This window comes from Canis lupus, chromosome 15 (assembly GCF_003254725.2).
Source record: "Canis lupus dingo isolate Sandy chromosome 15, ASM325472v2, whole genome shotgun sequence".
Taxonomy (NCBI): Eukaryota; Metazoa; Chordata; class Mammalia; order Carnivora; family Canidae; genus Canis; species Canis lupus.
The window spans coordinates 28,683,979-28,698,848 of record NC_064257.1 but is presented as its reverse complement, the minus strand read 5'-3'; positions in this window follow the sequence as shown (position 1 = coordinate 28,698,848).

The window sequence follows — 14,870 nt, the reverse complement described above, 5'->3', positions numbered from 1 at the left end:
ATACATATTAATAATAGTATTTAAATAGTAATATATAGTATATATAATATGTACAATATCAACATACAAACATGAATTTATATTTCCAATGATTTATGAATTATGAATTACACATAATTTATGAATTAACTAGCATTGAGTACAAACATGTAATAGTTATTAGTTTTTAAAGAGAGCCCATTTGCTTTTACTTTTTTAAAGAAAAAGTATTTCATTCCGATACTCAATTTTCCTCTTTTCCCATTTTTTTTTCCAAGTTTCCTTTAGACTCAGAGCAATATGGAGACTAAGGAATATCAGCTAACTCAAATCTGTGATTTACAATGTAAGTGAAATGTGCTTTTCATATGTTTATAACCAAGATAAGATTTTTCTTTTTTAAATAAGACGACTCCTTTCTATTTTCCCTGACATAGCAAGGGCATCATGTGTCAGAACTCGGAGACTCCCAGTTGGAAATAGACTTTGCTAGAATAAGAGCAGATGTGGGAATTAGGAACTCTGCCAAAGAGAAATACCAGTAAGAATACAAAATATTTTTCTATGAGTTTGACAGTGCCTATAGAATTTTGAGCTGTCATCAGCACTTTAGATCCCAGGAAGCAGCTTGATAAGGAGAGTCTGCACAATGCTAAGTAGGCTTAGAGTAATTTTCAGGTACCTTTCAGTCTTAGGTATACCGTAGTAGTTTGCCATAAAACCAGTACTTCTCAAATCAAGTAGATATGAAGAGAAGTCCCATCATCTGCAGGGGTCAAGCTTAAGAAGCTGTGACAAGGACCCACTCAAATGATTACCCTTATCTCCCACTCTAATCACTTTATCTTATTCCAGAATGCTGATTAAATTTTAGGCTGCAAAAAAAAAAAAATTGCTGTCATATCATATCATTTTTCAGGTTTTGTTCAATCAACTTGATTAAACTTTGACTCTTTTGATGTCTTTCATTCTTCCCATCCATCACCTCCCTCTTGTACTTAAGTCCTTTACCACATAGCTTAGGTCCCAGTGTTTATTACTTCAGTTACACTTTCAATGATATCTTACATTTTCTTGCCTTCCTGTCTTTGCCTTTATTTTCTACTTGTGGTGAAAATGCTTAACTACGACAAATAACTCTTTTCTCTGCTCCTACATCTAAGTGTTGTGTTCAAGGCATTCACATGTTCCCCCGGATTGGTGTTATTATCTGTCTCTACCCTTAATTGTTTTTCAAGTTTCTGCTGTGAAATTGTTCTGATTTCTTTAGTGAGGTTTGTTCTTTCTCTCTCTCTCTCTCTCTCTCTTTTTCTTTTCTTTCTTTCTTTTTCTTTCTTTCTTTCTTTCTTTCTTTCTTTCTTTCTTTCTTTCTTCTTTCTTTTCTTTTTCTTTCTTTCTTTCTTCTTCTTCTTTCTTTCTTTCTTTCTTTCTTTCTTTCTTTCTTTCTTTCTTTCTTTCTTTCTTTTTTTCTTTCTTTCTCCTTCCTTCCTTCCTTCCTTCCTTCCTTCCTTCCTTCCTTCCTTCCTTCCTTCTTCTTTTTTTTTTATCAGCTACTGTTTTAAACTTTTTCTATCCAATCTGCAAATGACTTACCTTTCCTCTCATACTCAACATATTTCACCTATTTGTTGGAATGAATGCCCTCAGTAAACATTTCCTCAAATTTTAGCTCATTCTTTCTTTCTCCCTAACATCTTGTCACAATGAATAGATTTCTTTCCTCAAGTGAAGGCCAACAACTCCACCTGTACCCTGGTTGTTATCCCTTGTTCCAGTGTCTATTAAATATATCCTTACCTTCATGTATTAGCTACAATTTTGGTGTATTATTTTGTTGTCTTTGTCTTAACAGTCATGAGTATCTTCCATCACAAAATAACCCCCTTTCAATTGACATCACTTTTTATCTAGGACCTGATCTCTCCTTTCCACTTTATGATTAAGTTACTTAAATATGTGGTTTTTACCTTTTTACCTCATGTTGCTATACTTCCTAAAATCTGTGTTCTACTCCTATTCACTCATCTCAGTAACCTCTTTGCTGCTAAAAGAATGAAAACATTTGTCTATATTTTCCTTTAATTTTGAGACTGGTGACTTCATTTTTTGAGGCTGCTATTTCTTCTTTCTTGAATTTCTCTCTAATTTGATTTCCAGTCTTCTTTTTTCTCAGTCTCTTTTGTGGGCTTCTTGTTCTTTTCCAGTCTCTTATATTCTTGTGTTCTCATCAGCATTACCTTCTGAGCTCTCCTCCTTACCCCTGTTCTTTGAGATGGAATACCAATACCATTGACTTCAATTAGCAGCTCTATATTAATGACAGTCAAATAGATATTTTTTCTCTGATTTTCTCTCCCAAACTCCACTCTTATTTACTCAATTGCTTATTTTTATTCTCTACAACACTTAAAATGCAGTGTGACTCAAAAGCACATTCTCTCTCTAATCAACTAATTCTTGCTCTTTTCTGAGTCTAATAAATGTCTCCACCAATAGTACAACCACCTAAGCTGAATCCTGTTTAAACTGATGACTTCTTTCCTCTGGTTCAATATCTATCCCACTTCCGACTAGTCAATCACTGTCATATTTAAAATGTCTCCACAAATTGACCACTTCTTTCCATTCCTGTCACTACTTTCTATGTAGGCACCTTCTCTTTTGCCTACATTATTATATATGCCTTTTTATTTAGTTACCTTGACCCAATTTTAACCTTTAATTTACTTCCTACCCTATAACTATGGTCATCTTTTAGGAACTAAAATCTGGTCAGATTTCACCCCTGCATTGGGTGCTCAACATAAAAGGCAAACTTCTTGACCCAAAATACAAAATCACTTAATATACATAACTCTTGCTAATGTCTTTCCTAATTTGTTCATTTCTCCCATAAATTAGTTCATTACTTAGTTACTTTAATAAATGTCTACTATTGTAGCTGTTCATTCAATGATAGATGAATGATTATGCGTTCATGCATTCAGATAGATGGGTTTGGCATCTATTTTGTTTCAGGCATTGTTGTATATACTGAAGATATTACACTGAAAGAAAAAAGATAAATGTTCTACTCTTTTAATGTTCATATTGAGGATGGAACACAGAAGCAAGGAAGGTGATAAAATGGTCTTTATGGGGATCAAGGGGATACTTTACATAGGCTGATCTGTTTAGCCCTCACTGGGGAGTTAACATAGACAGAAAATGGAGTGAAATAGTAGCCTGTGGAAATTTTCAGGGAAGAGGCTTCCAGGCAAAGAAAATAACCAGTGCAAATCTTCTGTTGTAAAGTACGTTTGAGATATGACCTGTGTTTTAAAAGTATTGCTATAGTTGCTGAGTGGAAGACAGATACTTGTGGGGCAAGAGTAGATATAGAGAGCTTAGTTAAGATATAGCAGCAAAGGAAATTTGATGCCTTTTTAAATGCCTACTTTTTACAAGAAATTATTTTAGAGTTTGCCCAAAATAGTTTCAGTGTTCACTGCCCACAAACACACATACACCCTTATTGCTCTCCAGCCATTGTATATTTCTTCAGATGGGCTATATTCTCTCTCACTTTTGAATCACTTACATCCTGTCCTCTGTCCTTTCATCTCTTGTCTCTAACCTCAACCCATCCACTAGAATGTAACCCAGATCATTCCTTTCTCATCTCTAAAGCTTGGGTAATTTATAATTTCTGTATGCCTTCAATTCCTATCCCTATTGTATTACTTGGTTACTTACTTACTTTGCACTAGAGTTGAAGGTTCTTATTTAATGTGGTATCTCCCATACCTTATCACAGTGAGTAGGTGATATTTAAATAAGATTAAAGAATCATTCATATAGATAAGTCAGGAAGTCAAAGAAGCAGATGGAGAGATAGCAACTGCAAAGATTCTGAGGTCAGTAAGGGTTTGGTGTGTTTCGGGAGCAACAATGAGCCAATGTGGTTAAAATATAGTGAGGCAGGGGAGAGGAATGTGAGATGGTATGCATAAAGGCCAACAAAATATATTTAAAATTTTTTAAAAATCTTTGTGTACAATTTATCCCCTTGCAGTTATATAAGGCATTTTAGATTACAAAGAGTTTTCACAGCCAGTATTTCCATTTGCCCTTAATTACCATTCTAGGATCATTTTCTATAATTTTTTTCTCCTGCTATACTTGAAACCTTCCCAAATCAATGCTCAAGCCCATTCATAAATACATCATTTTAGACTTCTTTCCTTTGTGAATAAATGCTTTCAAAATCTCTCATTTTTTTCTTTTAAAATCATTCTTATTTCCTTGTATTACTACTGATACTTTTACTGTAAAAAAATACAGCTTCTCATGAAATCAGCAAGAGAAAAAGCATCCCATCTTTCACTTCAAAAGAGGATTAGAGCTATCTTATTTCTTATATTGCCATTTATCTGTCATGGTTCTACCACCATAATTCACAAACCTTGCCTTCTAAAAATTCACACAGAGTGCCAATCCATTGTTCTGAGTATCATCAATACTATTATTTGTGAAGATGCAGAAACCTTTATCTAAGCTTCAATGAAGTGAATAACTGCTTCCCAGTCTCTCATCATCTACTTCCATAACGATGACATTTAGATTTCTTAGTTCCTTTGCTCCATATGCTTGAATTGCCTTTTTTCCTCACTGTATTTTACATACCTAAAAATGTTTTTTATAACATTTCATTACAAAACCCTATCTAGTTCTGAGAGATGAATCAGAGCTCTGAATATTTCTTCCTTAACCTATCTTCTATTCTTAAATCTACTATTCTTTGCTTTCTTCATCTATTTTTGTGACATACAGTTGTCAATTCACCTCTAATCTCCCAGTCCACATATTTTACCTATTTCCTTACCAAGTCTGGACAAGATGATCAACTACATAAAAGATGTGCTCTGAAGCTTTTTTCACCTTCGTTTTACTTTCAGTGTTGTATGGACTGTGTCTGTTCATTCAACATTCATGTAATGAATATCCACTCTTTCTCAGACACTATTCTAGATACAGTAATACACCAATGAGCCACAATGACCACTTATAGCCTTCATTCTAGTCAGAAAAGATAGGTGATAGGAAAATAAGTATGTATATGTGGTGGTAAGGCATGCTGCTGAGAGGAACAAAGTGAGATAAGGTGATAGAGAATTTGCCTATATTAAGAAATAGATGGTGGGGGATCCCTGGGTGGCGCAGCGGTTTAGTGCCTGCCTTTGGCTCAGGGCGCGATCCTGGAGACCGGGGATCGAGTCCCACATCGGGCTCCTGGTGCATGGAGCCTGCTTCTCCCTCTGCCTGTGTCTCTGCCTCTCTCTCTCTCTCTGTGTGTGTGACTATCATAAATAAATAAAAATTAAAAAAAAAAAAAAAGAAATAGATGGTGGCCCTCTAAGGGCTTCCTGATAAAGGGCTATTTAGGCAGCAAACTGAAAGTTATTGAGGAGTGATGTATGCAGATACCTGAGGGACTATTTTTCTAGACACAGGAACAGCAAATACAAAGGCCCTTAGGAAGAAATGTGTTTAACTTGTGTAAAGAGGCCGCTATGATAGAGTAGATTAAGCAAGGAGAAAATGGTAGGAAATGAATTCAGAGACATCACATGTCTTTGATGTTATGTGCTTTTCTCTTCCATATCCAAACTGATATTATCTTATAATTCATTATTTTTTCATAATTTTGGTTTATCATTGATTTTTCATTGGACCCAAAGTAGGTGATGCTGCTTTACTTCAATAATAGTCATTGATTTTAAGAGTATTAATCATCTAACATGATATCCAAAACTAATGTGCTTATCTTTTCAACATTCGTAGGCCTCCCTGCCCATTATATATATAGTCTACATATTTTACAGTGATAATTTAAAACATCCACAGAAAGTTCTATTCAGAATGTTTATTTATGTGCACCCATTTTTTCTTTACCTCTATACTGAAGGAAGAAAAGATAAAAAAAGAAAAGAAAGAAGGAAGAAATGGATAGAAAACAAGAAAAAATGAGTCGGAAATATCAGAAAGGGAGACAGAACATGAAAGACTCCTAACTCTGGGAAACGAACTAGGGGGGGCGGAAGGGGAGGTGGGCGGAGGGTGGGGGGGAGAGGGATGACTGGGTGAAGAGTGCTGAGGTGGGCACGTGACAGGATGAGCACTAGGTGTTATTCTATATGTTGGAAAATTGAACACCAATAAAAAACAAATTTATACATAAAAAAAAAGAAAACAATAATTGAATTTGACCTATCCCTACTATGGGATCCAGTACTATCCTGCATCATTGTATAGTCTTGTGTAATTGAACCTATATTATTATCATGTTATTTTTTTGAGAACCTATATTATTATCATGTTATTTTTTTAAGATATAAGGCCTGGGGCTACTTTTTAAGGTAAAAAATCTGGGGTACAAAAAAATGAAAGTAGATAGTGTGACCTATGCAGAAATATTTTGGCAATGTGGAAGATATTTTCTCTAAGTGACAATTTTTCTAAGAGATAGATCTTTTATTTATTTGCTTATTCAAATCTGAACTTCCCAAACTTATGAAACCCTACATTTTGAGTTATAGAATTAATTGTGCTTGTTTCATAGTTTGTTAAAATTTAGAGATAGCATTTTGATTTTTTTCCTCCAAACTATTTTATAAATCAGTTATTTCATTACTTACTGTATGATTCAATAAAATAGGTGCTTCTCCAGTTGCTTGCAAAGCATAATGCTGTTCACAAGTCTCATGAACTCATGGTCAGCACAAAGATCAAAAGTAATAAAAATATTGTTCAAACAAAAGTTGTATTCAAAATATCCTCAAGCTATAAACCGATTACATTGCCAGTTCAAACAATATGTGAGAGATCTATTTGGGGGGGCAATAGGATATATACAAGCTGTTCTTGAAATTGTGATAAATTTGTTTTATAACACAACACTTCATTGGAACACTCAAAATTTTATGTTTCTTGATATCATTGTCCAAAATTCACTTCAAGGGCCCAGTGTATTAATTAGTTCATATATTTTTCCTTAATAATGGTAACATAATTTTAATAATATCAATAATAATAAATGTAGTTTCATTTTTGAATCATCTTTCAAAGAATAAAAAATTTAGGGTTATGAGGAAACTTTTCAACAGCCCTGATAAGCATTTAGAAAAGATTTTCTGAAATGACTAAAAATAACTTTGTGTTGAAACTATGCTATCAGATATTGTAATGGAGGATATATTGATATTATGCTTTTGTTCAAACCCATAGAATTGACAACACAAAGAGTGAACCTAATGTGTATAAATTAAAAAAAAAAAATCTTTGGGAGATTGGAGGATCCCAGGAAAGATTACAGACTGTGATAAGATAATTTAACTGTATTACAATATATGAAAAAATTTCCTGGATGGGGAGAGGGGAAAAAAGTAAAGAGCTGATCTAAGTAACTTTCGAAATAACTAATGACAAAATAAACTACATAAGCACTGTATTCCATTTGATAAAGTTGTTTTTGATGAGGGTAAGGGTTAACAATTCTGATAGAGCTATGCATGTATTCTTGAACTAAAAAATTAAGTAACTGGATGGCAGATCCATCCCACCTGCCTCCTATCTGGAATCCAGGTCTCTTACTCTTAGAGTGGGAATTTATGGATAATCAAAGCAAGGTGGCTTGAGTCATCAATGTGGCAATAAATTAGAGTTGTCAGCATCAATAAGAACATATTTCATTTAGTACAAAGATGCTTACGTATAGAAATATCTATATATGTTTACATATATGGGTAAGTATACACACACAGCTCTTTCTTTACTCTGTCAGGTGAGATAGCCTAAAAGAAATGGCATCCAAGTATCAAGAAGCACATGTAGCACCCAAATCTTGGTTTCTAATATCATTCTGCATTAAAAAAAAGAAAATCAGGGATCCTTAGAGGAAAGAACTGGAGAGGGAACATATTATATGAGTATAAAGTATCTTATGGTGCCAAAAAGTAGAGAAATGCAACCCCCCCCCCAAAAAAAAAACAAAAAAAACACCACACAACACAACCAAATAAACAAACAAAAAAGGCAGTTAATGGGGATATGTTAAAAGAGCACTGGAGCCAACTGAATGAGCTCCCAATGACCAAACACAAAACAATTTGAGCAACAAAACAATAAATAGTATTTTATTATAACCTTAAATATAAAATAGATATTCATGAGTCCTGCTGATATAAATATATGACTAAATAAATACATACATGTAGAAAAAAATAAAAATATGAGGAATTTTAATAAATTTTGTAGAGACCTCACGCTGAAGGAGAGGGAGTATATTTCCTATTCCCTAAGTGTGGAATGTATAGTGATTTTTTTCCAAGGAGTATAGTGTGAGAAATAGGAAAAATAAGTGACTTTACAGTGGAGAAATCTGGCAAACTCCATTTCAGCCAGGTGATCAAGGTCGACGTCAAAAGTCATATATCATGTTGATAGCATGCACCCTTGATATGATATGATAAAAATAACATTTTATCACTATGCTCTTCCTCTCAAAACCTATAATCCTAGTCTAATCATGAAAAAAAAATCAAGGAAATTCCAATAGAGAGGCAACTTACACAGTCTGACTAGTACCACCTTGAAACCATCAAAACCATCAAAGTCAGTAAAAATAAGTCTGAGAAATTGTCATAACCAAGAGAAACTTGAGAAGACATGATAACTAAATATATCACAGTAGCTTAGATGGGGTCCTGGAACAGAAAAAAAATCAAATGAGTAAAAAATAAGGAAATCTGAACAAACTACAGACTTTAGTTAATAATATGGTATCAAGTATTAGCTACTTATAAGAAACATATGCTAAGGTAATATATTAATGATAGGAGAAAATTTGTGTGATTATAGGTGTAATACGGGGACTTTCTATACTGTATGCTTAATTATTTGTAATACTAGAAGACAAAATTTATTAATAAAAAATAAGGGGGAGCTCGGGTGGCTCAGTGGTTTAGCACCTGCCTTTGGCCCAGGGCCCGATCCTGGAGACCCGGGATTGAGTCCCACATCGGGCTCCCTGCATGGAGCCTGCTTCTCCCTCTGCCTGTGTTTTTGCCTCTCTCTCTCTCTCTCTGTGTGTGTGTGTGTGTGTGTGTCTCTCATGAGTAAATGAATAAAATCTTAAAAAAAAAATAGGTTGGGTAGTATTAAGAACTTCCATTTTAATATTTCTAATTTGTATTGCACTATCATGAGAGAGTTTATACAAATAATTAAGGTTCTAACTTAATTATGAAAGTTTTCCTATGATGAAAAATATCTTGCTTCACATTTATAAACGATGTAAACAACATTATTGTGTTTAACACTAAATGAGCAGCAGGTCCACAAATCTGGGGACTTTGTTATTAGAAATCATTATGGAAAGACATAAATATTTTAGTTGTCATTGAAATATATTTTCTTTTCTTATTGAGTTATAGTTGACGCACAATGTTACTTTAGTTGGAGGTATACAATATAGTGATTCCATAACTCTATATGCTATACTATGCTCACCACAAATACAGCTGCAATCTGTTACCATACAACACTATTACAATTCTGTTGACTGTATTCCCTTTTCTGTACCTTTCATCTCCATGAATTCTTCATTATATAGCTTTTATTGAAATAATTTTATTGAAATAACTTCATAATAAGAACTAGTTAAGAAAAAATACATAGCAATAATGGAATATGAATTGTGTGTGATACACAATGATGCTTTTATAATTATACTAAATGGTAAGCTTGCCACACCAATATTATTAATATCATTCCAAACACTGGTAATAATGTAAGCATATCTAAATGAAATAACACGAAAGTAATCTAACTACTGTTATAAACACTTCTGTGGGATCAGATTGCCTACATTTTAGAAAATTATATTGTATCCATGTCATATTATTAGCATGTTTAATCATCAAGATGTTGAATAAGCACTTCTGGAAATTGAAGAGCAGTTTGACCTCCTTAGTTGGAAGAATTCAATAAAGTAGAAAACTATTTTTTAATTGGGCTATATTTAGCCCTGAAGTCTCTTGATATAAATGTGAATATAATTTTAGGAATTGAAAGTACATATTGAAGACACTTTATATTTCTTTCACAGGCAGCTTGCTCTTATTCTCTCTCCCAGTGATGATACTCTCATCACACACTAAATATGTACAGTGGGAGGTTACATGAACTATAACTCCAAGAGAGCAGAGTTTAAATCCTGACTCTTGTGCTATTAACTCTGTGACTTTAGGTAAACAAGTTACTTTCACCGTGCCTCAGTTTGCATATTGATAAATTGGTACTGATTAATGCTGTCTACCCGGCCAGATGATGAGTGTGGTAGACATAAGGTATGTAGAGCTGTGTCATAGAGTAAGTGCTCAATGTGTTTTAATTATTCATTATTAATGAATAATTAATGATCATATATTTTTAGAACTGTGGCTGCTAACCATTCTTTAACTGCTGATTAATAGGTTTTTTCCTCCCTTCCTTCTTTCCTCCCCCAAATGTCTTGTGTCATTGATGCCTATATAAAGTATAATATAAAGTTTAAGACAAAAGTTGAACCATATAATGTTAAATGAGAGGCTGAGTATTTTGTTTTTGTTTCTGTTTTCTGAGAAATTGAACAGATGGATTTGAGAATAAATATAGAAATTTTAGTTTAGAAAGATCAATGAAGATGTCAAAATATCTTAATATCTTATTAAAAACCCTGTGGTATCTGACCTCTACTCATCCTTCTAGTCTTCTCATGGGCCAGATTTCTCTACATGCCTTCACTCTAGCCAGCTGTATTACTGCATACCAGTAGCCCATTATTGCTGAACTTTCTCTTAACACAAGTCTCCTTGTGATAGAATGTTAAAGGTACATATATTTGTGTATGATCACACACTTGCACATGCACACATGCACATACTTCTGTTTAATTAGCTCCTAATTAGTTTGTGTGTCATATCCTCAAAAATGGTTTTTCTGATGTTCCTGATTAAGTCAATTTTCTATAACATGCTTTCATAATATTCTGTACCTTGCCTTTGTGGCTCATTTAACAGTTTCACATTTCAGTTGGTTTGTGTGATTGATTAAATGTCCATCTCCCGCACTACTATGAAAACATCTTCGAGGCAGGAACTCTATCTTGTTTTGTGCATCACATACCCCTGACTGTCTCATTGCTGCCTGGCACATAATAAATCCAAGATAAGCAATTGTGGAATGAATGAAAAGACAACTTGCCTCATTAAACTGAAACAACCATGTAACAGGTAGAAAAAAAGTAAAACATTTCTTTAGACTTCATTGCCTGTACTCTTCCAGAACAGACTGACATCAATTGCTTCTTGAGAAAGAAAAATAAAATTCACCCCCGCCCTGCCCACACATACAGACTTAAGGTCATCGATTTTTAGAACAAGTATTAGAAAATTGACTTTTCTGTTGACTTTCATAATCAACATGTAGATTAATCCAGATTTCTTTCCATAACAAAATGATACAAAAAATTGATTCCAAGGTAGTTGCCCTGCTATACATTGCTCGGTACATCAGATTTTAAATGGATTCCATTTCAACTCATTCCTCATGCACTGCACTGCATATGAAAGATATTCCAAACATAAAACAATTAGGATTATTTTACTTTTTTCTTTGCATTTTCTCTTTAACATAATAGTTTTTTTTAAAAAGATCATGCCATTCACATATCAATAAACATCTTTGAAATCTTTTAATAACCAGCTCTGTCTGGAATAGCATTAAGAGGCTTAATCTTGGGAAATGCTATTGTAATTAAGGTTGTTCCAAGTCAAATGGAGTTCAAAAGAGATTAATTTTAAGCCTTGAAAATCCCATGCCACTTCGTGTAGTGGCATGCATCCTAAAACTAATCTAATTATTTGATGACAGTTCTAGTATTGAAGATTATTTCACTTAATTGTTTTCATTTTGCCTCTTTGGGGACTCTACCATTTGAAACAAAATTAGCAAGATTTTTTTTTTCCCCAAAGGCAAATGGACCAACTCTTAGAAGTGAATTAGCTGGCCAACTGTCTTCTTTGGTTATAATTAATTTGTATATTTTCAATTAGTTAATTGAGGTATAATTTTTTTAAAAATTCACTTAATAAACATAAAAATGTTGTATCAGTTAGGACATGGATACAGTTTATGTTATGGTAACAAAAATAAAAAATATAAAAGAAATCTCAGAGGTTTAGTTCTTACTTCTTTGATGTCAGTGTGAGCTTCAGCATTTCTCTAGAGTGTTTATCCATGTGATGGCTCATTTTGTATGTCAATATCTACACATGGAATCAGGGAAGAGATATTTAAAAAGTTAAATGAAAATTATTCCACACAGAAATATCGAACATAAATTCCACTCATTGCTCTGAATACTTCATGAGACCATGTCTTCACAAATGGGAAGGTAACAATTCTCTTATTTACCTGGAAGGAGGGAAATATAGGATGCCAGTAAATTCTTGCAATGTATGTCACATAGTCTTAGCTAGTAAGAAAGGAAGAAAGGAAGACAGGAAGGAGAGAAGGAAGGAAGGAAGAAAGAAAGATCAAATTCCTTTCTCTTTCTCCTTCCCAGTTTAGGTGTAATCCACAGAATGACTAGTGGAGTCATTTTCTTGATCTCTTACCTAGTAATAAACTTGGTAAAAACATCTAGCAATGAGCATATTCTCTACTCTTATCAGCATCACATTTAGCAACTGGAAAATTAGTGATTATATCTTGCATATTTATTTCTCACTTCTGGTCGCTGGTTCTCTTTGTGTCCATTAGCATCCTCTTGGGAAATATTCTCAGTAATTCTTAATGTGGAGATCGAAGTTAAGTTAGGGGGTTGTATTTTAAGTCATTTTAGGGAGTTTAATAAAAATTGTCCATAAGGAATGTTTTGAGAAACACTGAACTGTGCTTACCCAGTTGAAAATTAAATTCAGCTGTACTTTTTAAAAATCCCACATGACAGTTGACAGTTTTAATTAAAAATAAGAATGGAGACATTCATAACAGCGTCCGCCACTTTTCCTCTAATAGACAGCAAAGCAAAAGTAGAAAGAGTAGAGATTTTAGAAGCAACAGATCTGGATTTGAATCATACTAACTGAACATGTGACACTAAGAAAGACATTAACTTCTCTAACTCACAGTATCCCGCACTTATGAGGAGATATGAGGAGAATAAAGTGCTTACAATAAAGACTTGTGGAGAGAATCTTTTTTTTTTTATTTTAAAGGTTTTATTTATTCATGAGAGACACACACAGAGAGGCAGAGACATAGCAGCAGAGGCTCCCTATGGGGAGTTCAATGTGGGTCTTGATTCCAGGACTCTGGGATCATGATCTGAGCCTCATGGCAGATGCTCAACCACTGAGCCACCCAGGCACCCCTTGTGGAGAGAATCTAATGAGTTCTAACTGTAAAGCAATTGACACATCAACATTCATCACCATCTAACATTTAATGTGTACTGCTGAAGTACCAGATATTGCTTTAAATAAATATGAAAATATATATTAGGACAACAATACCAGAATTTAAAAGCCAAAATAGAGATAAATAAAGGTACATTACATTATTAGATTATTGTACATTAGATAGATAAAGTCACTGTCTGAGGCCACAGAATTAAGTGGAGTTGTTGAGCACAGACTTGAGTGCTGGTGGTTAGACACCATGATGATAAACAGAAAAGAAAATCTGCATATATATGCTAGAGGATTTTTTTTTCAAAAATCTGCATATATATGCTAGAAGATTTTTTTTTTCTTGATGACTATGCTGAACCACTGAAAGAACTTAAGGAGTACCATTATCAGATTTCAGTTTCACAAAAAACATCTTGGAAAAAGTAAAGATGGCTTTTATTTAGTTTTCTTCTGAGAAGAAGTTCTGAACTCAAGGAGAACTGTTTAAAGGCTAGCATAGCAATTTATACTAGAAAGAAGAAATTGCACTAAGGTAGTGATCTTTGAGAGAAGACATATTTTTCAAATTAGGTACAATATAGACCTAAAGAACTAAATAAGTAATAGTATATAGGTATTTAGGAAGAATGGATACTAATGCTTGCTTCCCCAATATTTTTCTTGGTGGTTGGATATGTGGGTTTCACATTAACCATGGTTGTGAAAACCACTGGAGAACACCATAGGGTGAGGATAATGTGATGCATTCACATATTTATGTATTGAGGCTGAGATTTGGTGTAACATTCATAAAAACACAGCCCAATAGAATGTGTTATACATGTTTTGGAGCCCAAAGAGTGCAATTTGGACTCAATATAAAAGATATGTCATCAACATTTGATGATGAGATTATATATTTAGATGAGTATATCCATGGGTAGTAAGTAGAAATGGAAAAGCAAAGTATTAATAACAGATATTAAAAATCCAAGTTGTATATTAGAGTAGTTGAAAGGACAAAACATGGGTAAAGACTAATACCAGGTCAAATATACTGTCTGTTTACAGCGTTTCAGGCATTATGATAAGTCCTTTATATGAAATATCTCTTTAATATTTATTTTAGCTTTATGAGGTAAGTATTATTTTATAACCATTTATAAGAAAGGAAATTGAGGGGCACCTGGCTGGCTCCTTCGGTTAAGCATCTGTCTTTGGCTCAGGTCATGATCCCAGGGTCCTGGGATCAAGCCCATGTGGGCTCCCTGCTCAACAGGGAGTCTTACTCCCTGCTCCTCCCCCCAAATCCCACTTGTGTTCACTCTCTCCTGCTCTCAAATAAATGAATAAAATATTTAAGAAAAAAAGGAAAGGAAATTGAGCTTTTATAATATTAAGAGATTTCCCAAATTC